The sequence below is a fragment of the Capra hircus genome, chromosome 9, assembly GCF_001704415.2.
Source record: "Capra hircus breed San Clemente chromosome 9, ASM170441v1, whole genome shotgun sequence".
Taxonomy (NCBI): domain Eukaryota; kingdom Metazoa; phylum Chordata; class Mammalia; order Artiodactyla; family Bovidae; genus Capra; species Capra hircus.
In genome coordinates, this window is record NC_030816.1 from 72,516,252 (window position 1) to 72,540,388 (window position 24,137).

The window sequence follows — 24,137 nt, forward strand, 5'->3', positions numbered from 1 at the left end:
AGACCTCAAGTACAATTAGCAACAGCTGAGTCATTCGCCTCTGCCTAAAACAATCACAGTCAAGGAGAATAGGATTACGATGATTGGCATAAAGGACTCAGATTAGCCTCTAAATTCCATGGGAACAGTGTAAACTCCGCGAGTTTGGGATTACTGAGAAGTCAAGTTTCCTGTGGAAGGTGATCTGAGGTGACAGCTGTTGAGAAATAATAGCAATACTGAACATATATTGCTAAAAGTCTAGATCTATGAAGTGTGAATTGTTAATTCAGAAATAGTCATTGTGGACCTAGGGACTCCAGCCTTTAGAAATGAACAACCTAGAATCTAGGCGTCCTCTTGTTTTATTTTCTTAAAACTGTCAGGAAAGATTTTATGTACTAAGTTCTTTGGGGCCTGTCTCCGCCATTGGAATGTAAGTTCCTTGAGAGTGCAGACTGTGTTTGTCTTGTTCACAGCTGTGTCTTCAACATCTGGAATGGTGTAACCAGCACATGGTAGACACTCAGGAAGTACTTGTTGAGTAAATGTTGAAAATTGCAAGGAGGAGATTGTAAACTCTCTCCAGCCACGGTATGGAAGTTGTGATTTAGACATTACCTATTTTTATATTGCAAGCCAAGTATGGAAAGCCTTCTACCTCTTTATACACATGTTCAGTGTGTTCATCCCCTGAAATGGGAGGATACTACAGTAGTGATTGTACGTTTCATTAAGATGAATCTGTGACACGGTACAGAGAGAAGAGGTTTAATTGGACTACACTCCAGGAGGATGGAGGAACACAGCTATAGAAACATACCTGCAAGCATCACAGCAACATAAAAGAGCAGAGCAGTTATCCAAACATTGGACCAAGACTGACAGAAACAAAACTGGGAAAAGGCAAGGGCAAGATACATTGACTTTCAAGCTAGTGTGGACCAGTTTGGAAACTGTCAGATGATTCATTCTTTAAACATACAATGTGTGATGCTTTTGCAAATCATGTCATGAATAACTGAAGAAGACTGGAGGGAGGTGTCTACTCTAGCAGGGTTTTGATATGGATTATTTGAATTCATTTTAAATATTTGACATAATTTTATCAGCCATTTACCCCCTGAAGGTGTTAACATATAATGGTAGTTTTAATAACAGTGACTATTTTATTTATCTATGTTATTTATAGAACATACTAATCACACAAATTCTAAAAGGCAAAAGTTTGAAAGAAATCACCATTCCTCTTTTTAAGTTTCTTATGGTCTAGAACAGATACTAAGACACCTACATGAACAAATATAATTCAAAGTAGTATCAGATCAACATCTCAACAGTAGTACAAACAAAATATTATAATAAATTAAACAGAAGGAGAGAGATATTCTGGCTGTGATGATGAGAGAATGGTCCATGAGAGACATGGCAACGCATCTGATTTGGGGAGGTGGGCAGAAAGGTGCTCCCAGGGGAGTTTCAGCCGCTGGACTAGATCCCAGAACAGTTAGCTCCAGCCTTTTACTACGTCTGTCTTCGGATAGTTTTGGATGTTCCACCAGTCTGTGACCTTAGCTCTGTGCTCTTCAATGATTTTATCAACATTTTGGAGAACGCCTTATGAGTCTTTAATAATAAACGTATAAATAATAAGTGTGCTTATCCAGATTTATTTGTAATACAGAGCAGGTAGAAATAGAGACTATACTAGAAACAGAAATGATCCAAGAAAGTCTTAATTGGCTAGAATGACTGATGTTATCTGAGAAGAGAAAATTTAGCAAATAAATATAAAGCACTTCACTTTGATATAAAAAAAGAAATATACTCCCCAAGCATAAGACAGAATTGCCCTGGCATAACAACAATTCACATGGAAAGAGGTTGAGCAGGATTAATTGATAACCTGTGAAATATTTACCCTAAAGCAAATGCAAACTACATTCATTTAGCCTAAAATGTATTCATTTGATAAACATGTTTTAATTAAATATTCTGCACAAAATATTATACAAGGATATGGAACTATAACAATTAATAAATTATTCCTGTCCTTAGGTATATATAGTTTATGATAGAGACAAACAAACACAATTAAACTGTAGTGCTGTAAATGTATAAGTAAAGTACAGACCTCAAAAATAACAAAGAATACCAGTGAACAGATATTGGTCAGATCACAGCAGAGTATTGTGCTAAATTTGTACACATTTTTTTAAAACAAATTTATAATTCACTCATTTAACACATTGACCAGAGAATTTTTGCAGAAACTAATGCCTTTGGTGTTAGTACATTTCCGGTCAATAATGTGTTAAAGTATATAATTCAGTGCTTATATATTTCTTTTTCACAAAGTTGTGCAGAACATCACCACAATCGTTTTTAGAGCATTTTTATCACCCCTAAAAGAGACCCTGTAACCATTAGCAGTCATTCTGTATTCCCCACGACACCAACATTTTCCCCACAGCCCTCAACAAACACTAATCTACTTTTTCCATCTTTATAGATCTTCTTATTCTGGACATTTTATAAAAATAGCATTATATAATATGTGGTCTTCTGTGACTAGATTCTTTCATTTAGAACAATGTTTGGAAGTTTATCCCTTTCATACCACATGTCAATATTTAATTCTTTTTATTGATGAGTAATGTCCTCAACATTTATCCATTCACACTTAATTTATCCATTCATCAGCTGATGGACATTTGGATTGTTTTCAGCTTTTGGTTATTCTGAGTAATGGCCCATGTTCAAATTTTTGTGCCACCAGATGTTTCATTCCTCTTGGGTATATACCTAGGAAGTGGAACTATTAGACCATGTGGTAACTCTATGTTCAACATTTCAAGGAACTGTCAAACAGTTTTTTAAATTCGCTGCACCATTTTGCATTCCCATCAGCAATGTATGAGGCTTTTGGTTTTTCCACATCTTGTTATTGCTGTCGTTCGATTACAGCAATCCTAGTGAATATGAAGTGGTATATTTTATAGTCTTTATTGGCGTTTCTCTAATGACAGCGTTTTATGTGCTCATTGTCGACTTGTATGTCTTCCTTAGAAACATGTTGGCTTGGGTCTTTTGTCCATTTTTAATCGGGTTATTTATCCTATTATTGTTAAGCTTTAAGATTTTTAAAAATATATTCTGGACACAAGTCTCATATCAGATATATGACTTGAAAATATTTTCTTCCATCCTGTGGGTTGTCTTTTCACTTTCTTTTATTGGTATTGTTTGCAATACAAAAGTGCTTTAATTTTATAAAATGTAACTGATTCTTTGGCTGTTGTAGTTGTTGCTCTTGCTTTTGGTGTCCTATCTAAGAAACTGTTTCCTAACCCAAGATCATAAAGATTTACTTCTAATGTTTTCTTCTAGGAGTTTTATAGTTTTGGTTTCACACTGTCTTGATTATTGTAGACTTTGTACCAAGTTTCAGAATTGGAAATTGTGATTCCTCCAACTTTGTTCTTCTTTTTAAAGACCATTTTGCTTATCCTGAGTCCATTGCATTTCCATGTTCAGCTTAGTACAAAATATTTTAAGAAAGATATTGATAAAGTAGAGTGGATCAGAGTACAGTCAAGAAAAACTCCAACAACTTGTGATGTTTAAATCTGCAAGATGAAATATAAAAGTGGAGCATGAAAGATGACTTCATAGACTTAAAAGGTTGTTGTAATATGGAAAATTATTCCAGCGAATTTTCTGTTACTCCAGATGATGAAAATGATGTGAAGGGAACCTCAGTTCAATATAGGAATAAACTTTATAACAACTAACCTTAGTCATAAATAGATTTCACATGTTGATCCACCCATCCCTGAAAAAATTCAAGCCAAGGCCAGATCAGTTATGTTGCATCCATCAGTAATGTTGTAGAAGAAATTTCAGCCTTGGTTAGATAAAATAACTCTGAGATATGTAGATATGAATACAGTGAGACACCAGACTTTGTCATTAGTCATTATCTCAATGAATCCCCCAATCACATGAAATGGGTACTACTATTATTTCTTTTGCTGGATGAAGAAAGAGGCTTAGGCAGGTCTGATGAATTGTCTAGCAGCAGAGATTAAAAAGTGACAAAGTATAGGGAGCTAACTGGTGGTCTAGTGGTTAGGATTCAGAGCTTTCACTGCTGTGGCTTGGGATTCAATCCCTGGTTGGGAAACTGAGATCAAGCAAACCACATGGTCTAGCCAAAAAATAAATAAAAATTTTAAAAATGAATCAGGGATTTTTTAAAAAGTGACAAAAGTTCACTCAAATTCAGTTTTGCTTGACACTGAAGTCCATGCTCTTAACCTGTATGATCAGGATATAAGTTGTGACGGCAGAGACAGAAAGAAAGTTGAATATGAGAGATCATGTGAAGGAAGATGAATAGAAGATATTAAGCGTGTATGTAGCCAAGGACGAGTTTGAGTTTTTAAGCTTTAATAATGGTAGGAGGATTATTATAATTAGGAATAGTTATATTCCTAATTATTAACAGTAAAGGAGAAACTAATAGGAAAAGCAGGTTTTGGTGGATGTAAACAGCAAGCTCATCCATTCAATGGCATGTAAGTCTCCACATTCAGATTTTGGTTCAAGCCTACTGAGCCAAGAGGTGGTGGTTTGACCACTCTTCTAGATGAGGCAAGGATCACTGACTCTGAGGCTTTGAGCCTGGAGTTCGAGAGAATGGAAGTGAAAGTAACAGAGAGGGGACCGGAGAGGAGATACTAATTTGAGATTCTTCACTTGGTGTTGTTGGATATATTACATGTGAGCATAAAATTGTACTTTATAAAGTAGAGTGTCCAACAGAAGACAGTTAAAAATGTTGGATTGACTCTTAGATTAGTAGATGGAATTGCCTTTCAAGAGATAGCTGAAGACAAGAAAATATTACTTCTCTGAGGCAAAGACTGTAGACAGGAACACTGGAGAACTTAGCATTTAGCTTTTCCTCCTTCAGAAGCTATACTGTACATCACCCAGAGCTTGTGGTCATGTATGCCTCAAATTCCCTGAAGTAAGTGCCCCTTGGAAAACTAGCATTTAGTTCAGTTCAGTTCAGTCGCTCAGTCATGTCCAACTCTTTGCAACCCCATGAATCACAGCACACCAGGCCTCCCTGTCCATCACCATCTCCCGGAGTTCACTCAAACACGTCCATTGAGTCAGTGATGCCATCCAGCCATCTCATCCTCGGTCGTCCCCTTTTCCTCCTGCCCCCAATCCCTCCCAACATCAGAGTCTTTCCCAATGAGTCAACTCTTCGCATGAGGTGGCCAAAGTACTGGAGTTTCAGCTTTAGCATCATTCCTTCCAAAGAAATCCCAGGGCTGATCTCCTTTAGAATGGACTGGTTGGATCTCCTTGCAGTCCAAGGGACTCTCAAGAGTCTTCCCCAACACCACAGTTCAAAAGCATCAATTCTTTGGTGCTCAGCTTTCTTCACAGTCCAACTCTCACATCCATACATGACCACTGGAAAAACCATAGCCTTGACTAGACGGACCTTTGTTGGCAAAGTAATTAGTTAGTTTCTCCTTATTCAGGACTCTGAGCATAGCATCAAGCTAAACTTTTATGGAGCGTGTATGATTTTGTATTTATAACAAAGATCCAATGCAGGTGGTATTCTCTCCAGTTTATAGATGAGGAAACTGAGACACGGAGAGGTTAAATCATTAGCCACAGGCAGGGACAGAGCAACGATTGAAACCCAGTCTGTCTGATCCTGAAGTCCAGCCTCTTCTAGGTTCTGTGAAGCATCATATAGCAGAGTCAACCTGCTGTTCCCTCTGATCTGCCAGGAGCTTTCATGCGGGTGGGAGCCCCCAACCACCCCTCTCCCACCTCTGATCCTTTTCATTCTTTCCTTTGATTCTTCTATCCATCCAAATATCCACCTGTGTGTGCTAAGTCACTTCAGTCGTATCCGGCTCTTTGCAGCCCCATGGACTGTAGCCTTGGGGTACAGCCAGGCTGCTCTGTCCATGGATTCTCCAAGCAAGAATACTGGAGTGGGTAACCATTCCCTTCTCCAGGGGATCTTCCTGACCCACAGATGGAACCTGGGTCTCTTGCATTGTAGACAGATTCTTTGCCATCTGAACCACCGAGGAAGCCAACTTACATCTTTTAAAAATATGTATTATGTGTGTATACTGTATATCAGCCACTTTTTCATACCAGGAGAAACAAGAAAGAATCGCTTTTTACCCTCATGGTACTTACAGACAAGAGAGAAAGAATGACATTAAGCCACTAATTACACATTGATTGAAATTATCTAAATTTCCCTTCATTTATCAGCATCACACAAAAGAGAAAATAATTGTTTAGTCATGTTTGCTGGAAAATTAGAACAATTTAAGGTAATGCAAAGGTCCTAAATTTAGTTTTAAAGCAAAACCAGATTCAATAAAATTACTTATTTCTACTGAAACATACATTCTGCATTGTAGTCCCATTGAAACATCTTTAACAAAAAACTAGCACACTTAGCAGAAATTTTAGTTGATTCAAATGGTTTGTAAGTTTGAATTTAGTTGTGTGTCTGTGTGCATATTGATATTGAATATCTGCATTTGATTTCTGCCAGTGAAGTTTCTGCAAGGCATCAAGTGTCTGTCATGACCCTTGACCTCTCCCTGGGACTGTCTGTGCTTTGCTGAGCTGACTTGGGGCAGGCAGGTAAGGACAAGAAGAAACTGGAGCTGGAGCCAGAGCTAAAGCTAAGTTAAAAAACCTTGTGTGTATATGTATGCTCAGTAGTGTCCGACTCTTATGGCCCCATGGACTGTAGCCTGCCAGGCTCCTCTACCCATGGAATTTTCCAGCAAGAATACTGGAGTGGGCTACCATTTCCGACTCCAAGGAATCTTCCCAACCCAGGATCAAACACACGTCTCTTGTGTCTCCTGAATTGGCAGGCAGATTCTTTACCTCTAGTGCCACCTGGGAAGCACCCCCCACAAAAAAAAAAAAAAAAAAAAAAAACTTACACAGCCTGAAAATCCTGATTCTCAGCTATTTAAAAAATATCTGAACTATACTCACTCTTGATGGGTCCATGGGTTATTTTTTGCCCAAGAAATAGTAGAAAAGCATATATTACAAAGCAGAGACATTACTTTGCCCACGAAGGTCTGTCTAGTCAAAGCTATGGTTTTTCCAGTAGTCATGTATGGATGTGAGAGTTAGACCATAAAGAAGGCTGAGCCCTGAAGAACTGGTGCTTTTAAACTGTGCTGAAGACTCTTGAGAGTCCCTTGGACTTCAAGGAAATCAAACCAGTCAGTCCTAAAGGAAATCAATCCTGAATATTCATTGGAAGGACTGATGCTGAAGCTGAAGCTCCAATCCTTTGACCACCTGATGCAAAGAGCCAACTCATTAGAAAAGACCCTGGTGCTGGTAAAGATTGAGGGCAGGAGGAGGAGATAACAGAGGCCCAGATGTTTGGATGGCATCACCAACACAATGGACCTGAGTTTGAGCAAGCTCCATGAAATAGTGATGGACAGGGAAGCCTGGCATGCTGCAGTCCATGGGGTCACAAAGAGTTGGACACAACTGAGCGACTGAACAGCAACAATAGTAGAAAAGAATTCTTTTTGGAGAATCCTGTAACCATCTCCTGGCAATGCATGGACTCTTTGTCTCCCTCAATCAGCACCTCTACTGTAAAATTTAAACTCAGATTTTTAATGAAAACAATGGTCCATACCTCGGGGCCACTTGTGTCATAACGATGTGTCCATTTTAATCACATAACTTAAACTCAGTTCTGCACAGAACAAAAATTCTAAAGGCAACTGGTAGGTGGTAGGGGAAAGGGGAGGGGTTGTAAGGATATGAACAGACCCTGATTGCTGACCTTATATAATCATATGCTTAATCTGGTCAGATGCAATCAAGTCATTGAAAGAAAAGACAAAATCAGAAAAATAAAATCTCTCTAATCAAAAAGACATTTTTTTCTTGCTATAACCTCTTTTGTCCTTTCTGACCTACTCAATTACAGAGAGATAACTAATACTATTGTTTCCTTGGAATGATTATTTGCCACAGAACATGTTAAACTGATTAGAAGCTGTATAATTTTAAAAAGAGGTATTTGTGCTTGGTTTTAGATGTCTAAGTTGTACACTAATTCAGCAGTTTCTAGGCTGTAATAACATGTCCAGAGGCCTTAGGGTTGACTCTTATATTATGATGAGTCAAACCCACAACTCCTAATTTTGACCCACTTTATTAAAGGGACCAGTACAAACATGTTTCTAGCAATTACAGTCAGTAAATAATAGTAGATGGAAATAGTAGGAGAAATCTCATGAGTTAAGGCCTTGACTCTCAGAAGAGCTCTTCCTCATTCCAAAATGGCCTTGAATTTTCCCCTGTGGCTAGTTACATGGTATTTTCAGACCCTTCAAGCTTATAGGTGGAGAAAGTTAGTCAAGCTTTGAAATGTCTTTACAACCAATGAAAACATAAATGAAACTTTACAGAGGCACAGTAGGCTTATTTTTTTTCTCCTTATATTTTAAAATTACTTCCTTCTGTACAAAGATTCTGAAAGACCTCGTTCACTCATTATGAATGTCAGGACTCAGAAAGTAATAAGGTAATACAGGGACTGTTAGAATTTCATAGCACCTTGGCCTTCACACTTCCATAGTAAGAGTGTGGGAAGAAGACGGTGGAGTGGGGTGTGGGAAATTATCCCAGGATATTTCAAAGGTCACCAAACAGGAAGGTACAAGACTGAATTAAGATGCTAGAATCACATAGTTTATGCAATTGGTTGAAGACTTACCTGGTGGCTCAGATGGTAAAGAATCTGCCTACAATGCAGGAGACCTGGGTTCGATCCCTGGGTTGGGAAGATCCCCTGGAGAAGGGGATGGCAACCCACTCCAGTATTCTTACCTGGAGAATTCCATAGACAGAGGAGCCTAGCTGGTTATAGTCCATGGGGTCGTGAACAATCAGACTTGACTGAGAAACTTTCACTTCACTTCTCAGAGAGGAAAGCAAGGGGAAAGAGACAGGGTAAATTCATGAGGAGGAGGTGCAAGCAAGTGGCAGCACCCCTACCTGAATCCTGGATTATGAAGATCCATGTGTTCTGTCTCTTTCTCCACACTGATGAGGTGGTTATGGTATCAGAGTCAACATTTAAGCAAGGAAGCCTGTAGAGGGAAGGCCCCCTGAACCAGTGACACAGAACTGGAGAGACCCAGGGACAAGGACCCCTGACTACACTCTGTAGCCTACCAGTTATCATGTTGAACAGCCATAGATGTTATCTGCATCTTTTGAGCACAGAACTTGTGGGGCCAGAGTAGGACTATATTGAGGGCTGCTGGTGAATGGGCAATAATAGAGGGGTGATGTAGCTGTCAACCCACAGATAGTATGTCAAGACTTATGACTTGATATTCCCATCCCTTTCTATCTATAGGTGACCTTCTTTGTTGTATCACATAATCCTTTATTCTGTTTCTCTTCAGTATATCTTAGCTTATTCTAAATTTCCTTCTACAGTGTACATAATACATGCTATGAATTTTGCCTCTATGGCATAAGGAACTACCTTACTTACTATCTTTGCCTAAGGTTTCTTGTGGATTTCATCCTTTCATTTGTTTTCCTCAAGAGCAGAATTGAATAGTCCAAATAACAAAGCAAACACATTATAACTGGTGTCCGTATTGATGGCAACTTTTATTCCCAGGTTCAGCAGGAGGCAGAGAATTGAAAAGCCACCATCCAAAACGTGTCACTTTTATAGCTGGGGCTTCCCAGGTGGTGCCAGTGGCAAAGAACCTGCCTGCCAGTGCAAGAGTAGTAGAGCCTTGGCTTCAATTCCTGGGTTGGGAAGATCCGCGGGAGGAGGGCACAGCAACCCACTCTAGTATTCTTGCCTGGAGAATCTCATGGACAGAGGAGCCTGGAGGGGCTACAGTCCATGAGGTTGCAAAAAGTTGGACACAACTGAAGCAACTTAGCAGGCACACATGCACCCCTACCACCAGTGTATACATTTCTCTCTTACTGACTCAACTTCTGCATCAAGTTAGTTGGGAAAAAATCAATGTGGATCAGCTCAAAAATAACTCCAAAAAATTACTGCGGGAATTGTCATTCACTAACCAAATCAGCAGGCAGCCTCTAGGAAGCTGGGCAGGGTCAACGTTGAATGGAAGCAGAGACACAAACCGTGGCCCTCCAAAATACCAAGCACTTTACTGGCCTATGCGTTTATCGAGCCAGATGGTCGTCTCAACCAGGGATATTAGAATTATTTAACTTCCATCACTGCCTCCTACTTTGAGGGGCTTCACAATTTATATATGGTAAGACTTTTTTGCTCATTGATTCCAAGCATATTTATTTGACTGAGAGAGATATATCCTTGGTCTAAGGTGAAGATTGTTCTTCTGTAGGGACTCAGATGGCTAAATAATTTGAGGGTGTTGGCATTTCCTGAAGGAAATAATAATATGACATCATGTGGTCCTTCTGACCCATTCTCACCATGACCTGGCCTTGGGATATTCCCTAGAGGAAGTGCTACTTTAGCATTGAGCCGCCCACATGGTCTCCCATGACCCAGGGCGTGGATCTGAAAGAAGTCTGACCAGCTGGACCACTGTGGAAAAGAAGGTGGTTTAGCCTCTTCTTCTGTTCCAAATTCTGAACTTCCTTCCATTGTCAGCACTCAGGGGCATGTATCAGACAACTTGAATGTTTCTCCAAGTCCTGCTGTGACTTGCTAATCCATCTCAAGCAAGTCCTTCTGCCGCCGTCTTTGTCCTCCGTTTTACTTCTTTCGTCTGTAGAAGTGGCACCTTGCTAACCAATCTCTCAGCAATAAGGTAGAGATCAGCTCAAAAACGGTTAAGAAAATCAACTTTAGGAAATATTGTCATTCTGTAATAGTGCTTTTCTATTCTCTTTTCTCCTTTATTCTTTCTTCTGCCTCCCCTAGAAGGGAATGCCTAGACATCCAGGAGACCTCAAGTGACCTCTTGGGCACAGCCCATGTGAGAGGCGACGGATGTCAGGGCATAACCAGCCCTCAGGCTGGCTCAGCGTAACCTGCATCAGTTCAGCCTCTTAGGATGTTGAAATGTGACTATGAGAGAGTAGGCTTATCCCTTGCGTCATTCTTTCCCATAGAAAAATACAGAGTTAAATCAGAGAAATATTATCCAAAGATTCTAAACTAAATAATTCCTGCTTCTGAGATGAGGTGCATTTTGGTGACTTGCTTTCTTTTTCTCACCTGCACCAGCATCTCACTGAGAGAAGCATACATGTTTGCTCATAACTTGGGACAAACAGTCTCCTAACAAAGCATCAATTACTAGGCCCAAGATCTACACAGCAGTGTTAGTTGTGTGGGTTAAGTGGAGGGTAAATTCAAATCCTCACTGTTTTCATGGAATAATCACTAATGAATATAATCATGTTCCAACATAATTTGCTTCATTTGCAAGTTGGCAGGAACGAAAAAAAGGCAGCTTTCTTTAGAAATGATTAGACCATGGTTATTAGGGTGAGGTCATTGTTTTACAATTAAGTCATTTTTTTCCCTTACAGTTATAATAATAGTGATGGATCCCAGAATCTTGTAGCTGGCTCTTTGGCAAAAGGAGGAGATCAGATTTTCAGAGATTGGGCTGCCTTCCCTGAGTTGAAGGAATAGTTTCCCACACTCGAGGTTGCTGGTGGGTGATGGCCCCCTCATACCACAGGCATTACTCTCTGTGTCAGGCCTCTGCTGCCAAGCCGGCTCGCAGCGCTCTCCAACTTGCAGCTGAAGCCTTTACAAGGCGATCAAGAGAAAGATTTTTTAAATTTAAGCCCCAAATTGTATTTACTGTCACCTGCTCTGTCCTACCCTAGCAGGGGGGCGAGATGGTCTTCAAAGGAAGAGAGAAAGCATGGCCAGCGATTTTGTGCTCCCCACGAAAGGAAAATATCTTCCTCTTGGGGTCAGGAAAAGTTATCAGCTTCAGACCTCTAGGCATGGGATTTAAAATCCCATAGCATTATTTTTGCCTGCATAGTCATCTTTTTTTTTTTAAGTTATGTTTTTATCTCTTTTCCTCTCTCACAAACAAAACATTGCATGATGTTCACAGACCTATTTTTGGCAAACTCTAAAAAATCTGTAAAATATTTAAAGTCATTGTAGGGAAAAAAAATTATCTGCTAGAACTAAAGCCATCAGATTCTGGGTAATCACTGAGTTCTGTTGCTCCATTAAAGATTGTTTTTCTCTGTTCTTGGGCTTAAGGTGAAGAAACAGTTGGAAGAGTCCTGAAACGGGAGATGAGACTTGTGTTCTCTTAGTATTTTTTCTGTGCATAATTTTTCTTCCATAGTGGTAGTCATGCAATAGTATATCCTGCTTTTTTTAATTAACATTTTTTTTTAACCTGAAGACTGGTCTTTGGCCTGATTTTAAGGGACCATTTTCTTTCGGTAAATAACAAGCTAAAATAAAGTCATTGTGATTCAGAGAGACCAGCAAGGATGGGAAAATATGTGAATGACTTCTCCATTCCAGTGGGAACCTGGATGGAAACCCTCCTTTTGGAAGCCAAGAAGGCAAAGTTCCATTTTTTCTTGGCAAGACACTTTATGAGATTCTGAGTGTCTTTGGACCCTTCATTTTGGTAACTTGGAATGAGCCTGAGAACACTTTCATGCCCCAGTGATTTCAGAATCTCTCTCCTAACAACAAAGACTCCAATTCCTAGCATTCAATCTAATTTCTCAAGGCCAGGGAGAGTGCGTGTTTTCATCCATCCCAAGTCCTCTTTCACTTGCCCCTCACACACCAATGTTTATTGTAAATTTCACAGAAAGAGGGTTTATCACTCACAAGGCAATTTATAGGTTCAGGAATGACCTCAATATCCAGTTAGTATTTCTCTGAAAAAGGGCAGCTGCCACTGCAAAAAAAAAAAAAAAAAGCATGTTATATTTTATTCTGCTCTCTTTTCTTTAGTGGACTATAATGTGGGTGCCTTAGGAACACATATGCTATTGGTTCATCTACAGCTAGACACAACTTTTTAAAGATATATATATATATATATATATATATATATATATATATATGTGTGTGTGTGTGTGTGTGTATTTTCTGTATAAAGTAGTCTAACCCCAGAATGAGAAATAGTTTCTTCATTGGGGACGATGGGTGGTGACTATATGCTGTCTAAAGCTGTGTTCTCTCTCTTGTTGGCCCTGAATATGTGCTGTTTTTACCCTTATTGATGGTATAAATCCCATATGCTGAATACCTATGAAAACAGGGCATTTCAGTTGGCACACCAGATGAGAGAGTTGGATGGGATCAGGAAACTTGAAATCCTGCTTTAAAGCAGTCATAAGAGCCATTGTTGAAATTATCCATGTGCCAGTTACTGGGAAGGCTGTGGAAGTGGATGATGAGAAGTGACCTAGGGAAGCCCATTTGTCGGTCAAGTGGGAGGCCAGGGGACTAACTTAGTGGAGATTTGGAGTCCCTCCTATGGCCACACCCCCAAGTCTAAACTCAGGGACACAGCCTCTCCATAACTCTACTCTCACCTGCTGGGCCAAGACCATTCTTTGAATTTTCCAAAACACTCTGAGAGAGACTGGGCTGGAGCATTTAAAGAGGGTCCTACTGCAAAAGAAATAAAATAATACATAGCTGTATAAAATGCCCTGAGTTTGAAGCTTGCTCTTGGGCCTCCCTTGCCAGCTCTAGGCTTGCATACATGTGGCAAGATCACTGACCCCTCCTACCCGGCAGGGAAGTGTGCTCAGACACCTGGAAGCCCAGACCTAATCCCCTGTGACAGTCCTGTCCTTGAGCCCATGTTTTCCCTGCACATCTGACACTAGAAAATGTCTCCCTTCCTTGAAGGAGAGACCAGCTCCCTTCACAGGGCAGAGCCTTCCCACGGCCTCAACAAGACCACCGTGTTAGAATACCGCAGCCCAGTATCACTGAGGGAACACACTCAGTGGCAGGAAGTGATAACACACTCCAGGAGAGGGCCAATCAACACTGAATATTCATTGGAAGGACTGATGCTGAAGCTGAAGCTCCAATACTTTGGCCATTTCATATGAAGAGCTGACTCACTGGAAAAGACCCTCATGCTGGGGAAAATTGAAAGCAGGAGGAGAAGGGAACAACAAAGGATGAGATGGTTGGATGGCATCACCGACTCAATGGACGTGAGTTTGAGCAGGCTCCAGGAGATAGTGAAGGACAGGGAAGCCTGGCGTGCTGCAGTCCATGGGGTCGCAGGGTCGGACACGACTGAGCAACTGAACTGGACTGAATTGAGAGGGGGCCAGTGTTCCTGGAGCTAAGGAGCTCACGGCAGCTCGGCTTGGAGGAGGCAGGCTGTGGCAGGGAACAAGGAGGACAAGAAGAGGCTTCCAGTTTCTGTAACAAGGAGGACTCCTGCTGCGTTCAGACAGCCATTTGGAGAAGAAGCCGCTGCTGTTTTGTGGCTGTCGCTTCTGGGGTTATGTTCCTGGTGGCTGCTGTCTCAGAGGCAGCCATCACAGCTGTGTGTCTGCAGGGTTCCTCAGAGCACAGGCCCTGCAGGAGGTCTAAGGAAGGTCGCCCCGCTTGACACAGGGAAGGAAGGATTCTTGCTTTGCCTGGCTGTAAGGAAAAAAGAATTTCAGTTGAGCTGCTCACAGGTTCTGAGGACTGTGTGTGTGTGTGATTATAAGCTGAATCTCAGCATTCCTTCTTCAAGCCCACATTCCATTATCCCGTGTTCAACTCAGTTGGCTTCCAGGAGCCCTCCCAAGAGAAACAGCTGCTTGATGCCTTAAAGAGGAAATGTGAAAAGCACTTGAGGGCTAGAACTTTAGAATCCACAGGGTTGATCACTTCCTCTCGGCTTATGAAAACAAACACCATTAACTCCTCTCTTTCTCAATACAAACACAATTCCCAAATGGTTGCTTTTCTCCCAAACTCAGCTCTTAATAAAGCTAAGGTGATGCCAGGTTGCCTGTGAGTTGTGCATGCTGCTAATAAAATCAGTTCTTGATATTTTGGCATGAGTACCATTGGTCATCATGCTACAGTTGAAAAATGATGCAGAGATGAAGACCCGATGATATCTGCTTGAGACTAGAAGGTTTCCTGTCTCCCCTCTAACATGCAACAACCGATTTGGAAATATTAATTGTTCACTTTGGGTAGTTAATTGCCCACTAGTATTAATAGTATTGTAGTTTGTCTCCATTTGGGGTTCTTTAATAAGGCAAGCTACAGAGCCAGCAATATAGTTCAGAATACCTGAAGGATTTTTTTCTCAGAAGATATGTTGGTGATAGAGGGATAGAGTGTTTGATTTGGTTTTCAAGTTTGAGAAAATAGAAGAATTATGCTGTGAAGCATCTTCTTGTCCCTAATACACATACACACACGTGCATGCACACACTCATACTTTAGTGTGGCTTTTTTCTCCCCTTTTTTGTCCCTCTCTCCTTTTCGTGAACTCGTATCCTTAAGCATTGAGAAGACAGTAGACTCAGAAACAAAATCTCAGAGGAGTGTATAGATATGGATTAGAAGTCTTTTCATTTTGATTTTTCTCACCATCATTCAGTTCATTCATTTGCCTCTGAATATTCTTCTTTTGTAAAACGCTGTTTTCATTAGAATTGTTTTCTTTCCCTGAATTTCTGCCTCAACATTTTCATGTAGTGGGATAATGTGTATCTGTGTGCATGAGTGCTTTAAAACCAAGAGTAAATTTTTCTGAATGATGAAAATTATGTGTAATGACATCAATACCATCCAATTGGGTTATTTTGCACATTTTTGAACAAAGGAATTCATCCCAGGACTGGTTTATTCTTACTATAACTAGCTTCTCATCACTAGCTTTAAATGCCAAATAGAAAATGACTTTCAATTCCCCTAAATATTTGCAGATCTGGTAGACATAAAATAATAAAGGGACTATACTGTAGTGAAAAAAAATTTTAAGGAGAGATGACTTTATATCAACTGTGGTTGGGTTTGTAGTACATCTCATATGACTTGTCAACAAACAGGTAAAAGATCCTTAACCCACAGAGCATTACGAATACTTTTCTAATGAAAAAATAAATTGGTTAAAAGCAAAGTGATTTTGTAAATTTAGCTAAAAGTTTCTGTTGCTTCTAGTTTACTAATATCCAAAGATTATCACACAGTTTTTCTTACCCATTCACTCATTCACCAAATATTTTTTGAGTCCTTACTCTCTGTTATGTATTTATACTATTTGAAATACAGATGGTCCCTGTTCTTGAGGAGTTTACAGTCTAGTGGGGGAGACAAATAAACAGTTCTGCTGAAATACAAGTACTGCTGAGCATAAAGGAAGAAGGCCAAGGGCAATGCAGTGGAGAATTCTGTCCCTGGAGACAGGATGTTGATTTTAGTCAGTTTGTCATGGTCCAAAGTCCAGCTTCGTGGGCTCAGAAACCTTAGCATAGATTGTCTCTCACAAGAGGACTCACTTTGACCAGGTAATTAGAATAATGGCTACTAAAATAGAATATAAATTTATTAAATTTTTTTCTGAGAAATAGAGCTGCCTGAGGGACTACACCCTTGAATCCGATGGCCAGCCTATCAAAGGAAGCCACAGCAGGAGCTAAGTTATAATCACAAGGTTTCTTGTAAGTAGGAAATTGAAGAAATTTGTGTCTGATGAAAGATTATAAGAAATTATAATGACAGCAGGCTATAATTATGATAGCCCAGTGAATTCACTTCCTAAAGTGGATCGACCTTCTGTGAGGACCAGTCAGAACTTTGGACAAGAGCACCCACTGCAGTGAGCCGTGGGCACCCACATAGGCATGGCCAGAGCTAGCCCCTTCTAGACCTCATCCCTAGTCGCCTTGCAGTTGTTGACTGGGCTGGGAATCATCTGGCGTGCACAGTTATGGCCAACCTGGGGGTCTAAAACCTGATTTGGGGGTGCCTAATGAACAAAGCTAGTGGAGGTGATGGAATTCCGGTAGCACTGTTTCAAATCCTGAAAGATGATGCTTTGAAAGTGCTGCACTCAATATGCCAGCAAATTGGGAAAACTCAGCAGTGGCCACAGGACTGGAAAAGGTCAGTTTTCATTCCAATTCCAAAGAAAGGCAATGCCAAAGAATGCTCAAACTACCGCACAGTTGCACTCATCTCACATGCTAGTAAAGTAATGCTCAAAATTCTCCAAGCCAGGCTTCAGCAATATGTGAACCATGAACTTCCAGATGTTCAAGCTGGTTTTAGAAAAGGCAGAGGAACCAGAGATCAAATTGCCAACATCCGCTGGATCATGGAAAAAGCAAGAGAGTTCCAGAAAAACATCTATTTCTGCTTTTTTGACTATGCCAAAGCCTTTGACTGTGTCAATCACAATAAACTGTGGAAAATTCTGAAAGAGATGGGAAAACCAGACCACCTGACCTGCCTCTTGAGAAATCTGTATGCAGGTCAGGAAGCAGCAGTTAGAACTGGACATGGAACAACAGACTAGTTCCAAATAGGAAAAGGAGTTCGTCAAGGCTGTATATTGTCACCCTGCTTATTTAACTTCTATGCAGAGTACATCATGAGAAATGCTGGACTGGAAGAAACACAAGCTGGAATCAAGATTGCCGGGAGAAATATCAATAACCTCAGATATGCAGGTGACACCACCCTTATGGCAGAAAGTGAAGAGGAACTAAAAAGCCTCTTGATGGAAGTGAAAGTGGAGAGTGAAAAAGTTGGCTTAAAGCTCAACATTCAGAAAACGAAGATCATGGCATCCGGTCCCATCACTTCATGGGAAATAGATGTGGAAACAGTGTCAGACTTTATTTTGGGGGGCTCCAAAATCACTGCAGATGGTGACTGCAGCCATGAAATTAAAAAACGCTTACTCCTTGGAAGAAAAGTTATGACCAACCTAGATAGTATATTCAAAAGCAGAGACATTACTTTGCCAACTAAGGTCCGTCTAGTCAAGGCTATGGTTTTTCCACTGGTCATGTATGGTTGTGAGAGTTGGAGTGTGAAGAAGGCTGAGTGCCGAAGAATTGATGCTTTTGAACTGTGGTGTTGGAGAAGACTCTTGAGAGTCCCTTGGACTGCAAGGAGATCCAACCAGTCCATTCTGAAGGAGATCAGCCCTAGGATTTCTTTGGAAGGAATGATGCTAAAGAAACTCCAGTACTTTGGCCACCTCATGCGAAGAGTTGACTCATTGGAAAAGACCCTGATGCTGGAAGGGATTGGGAGCAGGAGGAAAAGGGAACGACCGAGGATGAGATGGCTGGATGGCATCACGGACTCGATGGATGTGAGTCTGAGTGAACTCCGGGAGTTGGTGATGGACAGGGAGGCCTATCGTGCTGCGATTCATGGGGTCGCGAAGAGTCGGATACGACTGAGCGACTGAACTGAACTGAACTGAAAGCTTATACAAGTTTGTGGGACCTCTTAAAGAAACAGCATCCCTTTGGAATTAAAAAGTAAGAAGGTGAAGGATTATTTGGAAGATTCCCATCCAAGATTCTCATTCACTTGGAAAATCCACCTCTGCAAACCAGTTGTTATATTATGGAAATGCTTCTGTACTAGTTGCTAACGGGATGCTGTCCCGGCTCCTGTCTCATTGGTCATCCTGGCTCCTATCTCCCTGGGAAAACCCAGACCTTGCCACATTCCAGCAACAAAAGTATGAAAGCTGAAACTGTAACATCTGTTCTGATCATTGTGGTGGTTTGTCACTCACTCATATCCAACTCTTGAGACCCCACCAACTGTAGCCCACCAGACTCCTCTGTCCATGGAATTTTCCAGGCAAGAATACTAGAGTAGGTTGCCATTTGCTTCTCCAGTGGATTTCCTGACCCAGGGATTGAGCTTGGGGCTCCTGCATTGCAGGCGGTCTGCTGCATTGCAAAAGAATCATAGTGGTTGGCAAATATTTTTAACAAGTCTCTGTCTTTAAGGCACTTTGTATATATTTCTTACATGTCGTATATTAATTTGCCATTTGGCTCTCAATGTTAGCCCCATACTTGAAATTCTTGACAGAAACCTCAAGGTAACCTCTAAATAGTGACAATTAGCAGAAATAATTAAAATCTCTTTTACAATGCTCCCTCTCTGTCTTTCCTAACAGAGCTGAGTGGAAGCTTTCATTGCCTAAGAAATACCATGTTCTAGGGCATTTCCAAAAAGAAACCCTAAGGAAAAAGCCCAGTGAGGGAAGGAGTGAGCAATGGTCACAGCACACATTCCCAAAAGATTGGGGAAGAAGACAATAAGGAATTTTCTTGTTTGTTTTTTATCTTATTTTGGTTTATTTTTAAATCAAGAGCCAGTAGAAACCTTTCCCCAGGGGAGAATTGAATTATTATTAAAAGAAGAAAGAATAAATATTCAGAGAACAACACACAGCAAATGCATTCTCAAAACTTGTAGCTCTTTTGGGGTATAACATTGAGAATTCAAAATCTCCTCCCTCCTCATTCAGGCACTTTGTGTGTGGGGGTGGGGAGAATGTGCCGATATTTTTTTAATAAAAGAAACAATTGCTATTTTGACTTTGTAACTTGGTTTTCCACAAATCCATCACCAACTTGGTGTAATGTACCCCTTTGAACACTTGCAACATTTTCAACTGCATCAAGTTAAAAAGAATAGTTTATTAAAGCAGTCACATTCCCCCACAATTCTCAGAGGGAGATTCATTTGTCTCTAAAGCACCTCCATATAATTTGTAGCTGTGTGTTTCCTAAGGGGAAGATATTCAAAGGACACGGTGTGAAAATATGCTTCTTATTTAAGCTGTGAAGTGTTGATAGAACTATCATCTTGGGCACGTGAAAAGCAAACAAACATTGTCTTTTCCTACCCTCTGTCCTTTTAAGCTCATCTGTACAAAGTCCACAATTAGGATCCGATATTTTACATACTGAGGAAACATAATGTGTGATTAATACAAAGTTTAAGAATTTACCTAGCAACCAGCTTGGCTCACAGTGAATGTTTGATGAATGATGGAATGAATGAATGAATGAGCAGGTCAGGAAGACAGCCTTGAGAAAGCTCACAAACTGAAAAACTAAATTTGCATTCAGGTTCTAGAGGAATGGATGGGCAGCTTTGCTGAATGCGTAACTGGTGGCATAATTTCTATAAGGAGAGGAGCCACTGCTCATAATGAATGCTAAGTGCAAAGACAATGGATGTGAGCGTGTGCCTCTGTGTGTGTGTGTGTGTGTGTGTGTGTGTGTGCGCGCGCGCATGTGTATGGCCATGGGCGCACTCATAGAAGAAACTCAGAGGAACCGGGGGTCGCATTTTGGAGCTACTGTGCAAACAGTCTGCGCAATCACAAGCAAGGAGTTCAATGCTTCCTGGAGGCACCAAGTTTCCATGGGAAAAGCATAGACAGTGTTTGGAACCAGGTAGATAAGACCACCAATCTGTGACTTACCAGTCATTTGACCTTGACCTCCCTAAACCTCAGTACACTGATCCTTCAAGTGGTGAGAATAACACTTAACCTCTCCAGGGTGTTACTTAGAAACTGAGGTGATGATAGCGAACATTTGCATGGCATTAATTATGTGCCAGGCACTGTTCAAAGTATTTAATATAGTCTCCTCATTTAAACCTTACAAAAGCCACAGGGGACCAAGATTTCCCCTCACAAATGAGGAAAACTGAGGCAGAAAGAGGTTAAGTAATTGCCTAAAGTGTACGGCATAGGGTACACTGCGCACAGTAGGTTCTCAGTGGATTGTAGTTGACGTTGTTTATTTTCACAGTTCTCAGTGCTTCACATTCATTTTCTCGGTTGGGCCTTAGAAGAATGCCTGGCATATAGCAGGCATTTGATAAATATTTGTTAAATGTATGAGTGAGGGACTTCCCTGCTGGTCTGGTGGTTAAGACTCTCAGCTCCCAATGCAGGGGGCCCAAGTTCGATCCCTGGTCGGGGAACTAGATCCTACATGCTGCAACTAAGACCTGGTGCAGCCAAATAAATGAATTAAAAAAAAAATGTATGAGTGAATCTTTACAGTATAGAAGAATTCACTGAGGCTTAGATAAGAAAGTCATTTGCCCAAAATTACACGCCAGAATATCCCACGAGGTTGATGCTTTTCAACTGTGGGTGGAAAAGACTCTTGAGAGTCACTTGGACTGCGAGGAGGTCAAACCAATCAATCCTAAAGGAAATCAGTCCTGAATATTTATTGGAAGGACTGATGCTGAAGCTGAAACTCCAATACTTTGGCCTCCTGATGCGAAGAGCCAACTCATTGGAAAAGGCCCTGATGCTGGGAAAGACTAAAGGCAAAAGGAAAAGCGGGAGGCAACGGATGAGATGGTTAGATAGCATCACCAACTCAATGGAGATAAATCTAAGCAAACTCTGGGAGATAGCGAAAGACAGGGAAGCCTGGCGACCTGAAGTTTAAAGACTTAGACACGGCTTAGCAACTGAGTAACAACTACAACAAACCTAACTCCCAGGTCTGTGCTCTTAACCATGCCAGGCACACATGGTTTCTGTCTCCACCTCCCGGGTCACTGAGAAGAAAGGCCCAGGGAGTGGAAAGGACACCACGCCTGGGCGCCTCAGGACCATCAGAACCGTAGCTGACAGAACACTTTGTATTTGTTCAAAGAGTGTGGAATCCACAGTCTTTTCTTTCTCTTGCTCTGTCTTTTTTATTCTACCCATGACTGCAAGGAGATCCAACCAGTCCATTCTAAAGGAGATCAGTCCTGGGTGTTCATTGGAAGGACTGATGCTAAAGCTGAAACTCCAGTACTTTGGCCACCTCATGCAAAGAGCTGACTCATTGAAAAAGACTCTGATTCTGGGAGGGATTGGGAACAGGAGGAGAAGGGGGCAACAGAGGATGAGATGGCTGGATGGCATCACTTACTTGATGGACACGGGTTTGGGTGATCTCCGGGAGTTGGTGATGGACAGGGAGGCCTATCGTGTTGCAATTCTTGGGGTAGCAAAGCGTCGGACACAACTGAGCGACTGAACTGAACTGAACTGATGATATCTGCCTCAGCCTCTAAACAATCTTTACTCTGTGATCCCCAGTTTCTCATTCTGGCTAGCAGAGGGGAAAATATTAAAAATCATACTCCGAACTGTCCATCATTTAGCTAAGACTTCTTGAGGGTTCTTAAGTAATCAGCCATTTGAGGCTTAGGATTGTATTTGAGGGGAAGAGGGCTGTAATGAGCTGGGTGAATAAATATGTGATCCATTTTAATACAGTTCTCACAGGATGCAAATAACAAGGTCCAAAAAAATCTAAATCTTAAAAGAAAACCAGTTTGAAAAAGGAATGATTGAGAAAAAAATCAGAGTATTATACATTGGTTGACCTGTAATTGAACATTAATTGTGAATTAATTAACTTTACATGCATCATTTCTGTAATATTGATAAGGGGACTGAGCTTCCAGAAACTATTTCTTTGATTTGGAATGAAAGAATAATGGGTCTTAGCTCCCAGCTTGGTGAACTAATTATTGAATGCTCTCATTCTCAGTATTTCAATACCTTGAGGTGATTAAGCATGGATCAAAGCTAAAATTAAAAGGAAAAGCCCATTACCAAATACTAAACAGCTCCAGTAACTTCGTGTCAGTCTCTGAAAGACATTCGTGTCTTGTTATGACAAGGAATTATTCATAATGTGTGCCTAGCATATAGATGACATCCTTTATTTGAAACAATAAAAGAGTCATCCTTACTAGCTGATGGAAATAAATAGGCAGGCAAAATTTAAAGGGAAGGGGGGAAAAAATGACCAACCAGTAGGCTTCTGTAATAATTGCTTGTCATCATAACATCAAGTAGTTCATCCTTTTAGGAACTGTTATGTGGCTAAGCCATTATCTTCTCTGGATGGAAAACACACAATAATTCATAGAAAAGCAATGACAGGATTCTGCTGGTTTACCTAATAGTATTGACTAGACAGGAGAATTATGGTTTGTAAGCAAAGAGTGGTTGTATATTTGGAATTGTTCTGTTGTCTTTTTACCCAATCAGAATTTTTCTCATTTAAAAAATATCAATACCCTTAAAAAAATATCAAAGAGACTGCCATCACTGTTTTGATCTGACTATAAAAGTGCACAGCTCCCAGATTCATTCCCAATTACTTTCTTACTGAAACCTCAGATGTTGTTGGAAGGGAACAGGGAAGAGATGCTAGGCTTTAGTGCCCCTTGCTGGTCAACCTGAAGAAAATCTGAGCATCAGGATTGCCAGAGCCTTTAATAAATGGTGTGGCATGTTTTATTCAATGACTCGGAAGCCAAATCGATTGAACCTGAACATTTGTAGTCAGCCTTAACAAGTGTTCTAAGGATGAAATGATGTGTTTGGAAATACACATATGCTTTTAGAGAGGAAAGAGTTCAATATAAAGACAAACCACATGTTAAATCTTAGCCTAACCTCAAAATAAATCTAGGTAAATATATTCCTGTGAATGCACACTTAAGATGTAACAAACTCTTCCTAACCCCAAAGTATGATTTTTGCTTGATTGCGCCTACAAAAGGGCTTCCCTGGTGGTTCAGACAGTGAAAAAAAAAACCCTTGCAATGTGGGAGACATGGGTTCAATCCCTGGGTTGGGAAGACCCCCTGGAGGAGGGCATGGCAACCCACTCCAGTATTCTTTCCTAGAGAATCCCCATGGACAGAAGGGCTATGGTCCAGGGGGTCACAAAGAGTCAGACATGACTGAGCGACTAAGAACACAGATGTCTACAAAAATGTGAGTGGTGTGACTTTTCTGGCAGTCCAATGGTTAAAACTTCACACTTCCAACCCAGGGGGCCACAGGTTTGAACCCTGATGGGAGAACTAAGATCCCACATGCTGCCTAATAAAAAACAGAAAATGTGAATGCCCTTTCAAACCATAAAGGAAATAATAGATACCCAAAAAATCCCTAGTGGAATTCTCAAGTTAATTTCCAAAAATGATACAAAAACTTCTATCTACAGAGGAATTGTTTAGACACTAAGTTGCGTCCAACTGTTTTGTGGCCCCATGGTCT

The 24,137-nt window shown here is 40.8% G+C and overlaps 1 protein-coding gene across 1 annotated transcript in view; it reads left to right on the forward strand.

Moving 5' to 3' along the window:
- Window positions 1-24,137, forward strand: part of SASH1 (SAM and SH3 domain containing 1) — a 346,563-nt gene that overhangs the window by 39,632 nt on the left and 282,794 nt on the right. The gene's annotated exons all lie outside the window — the stretch shown is intronic.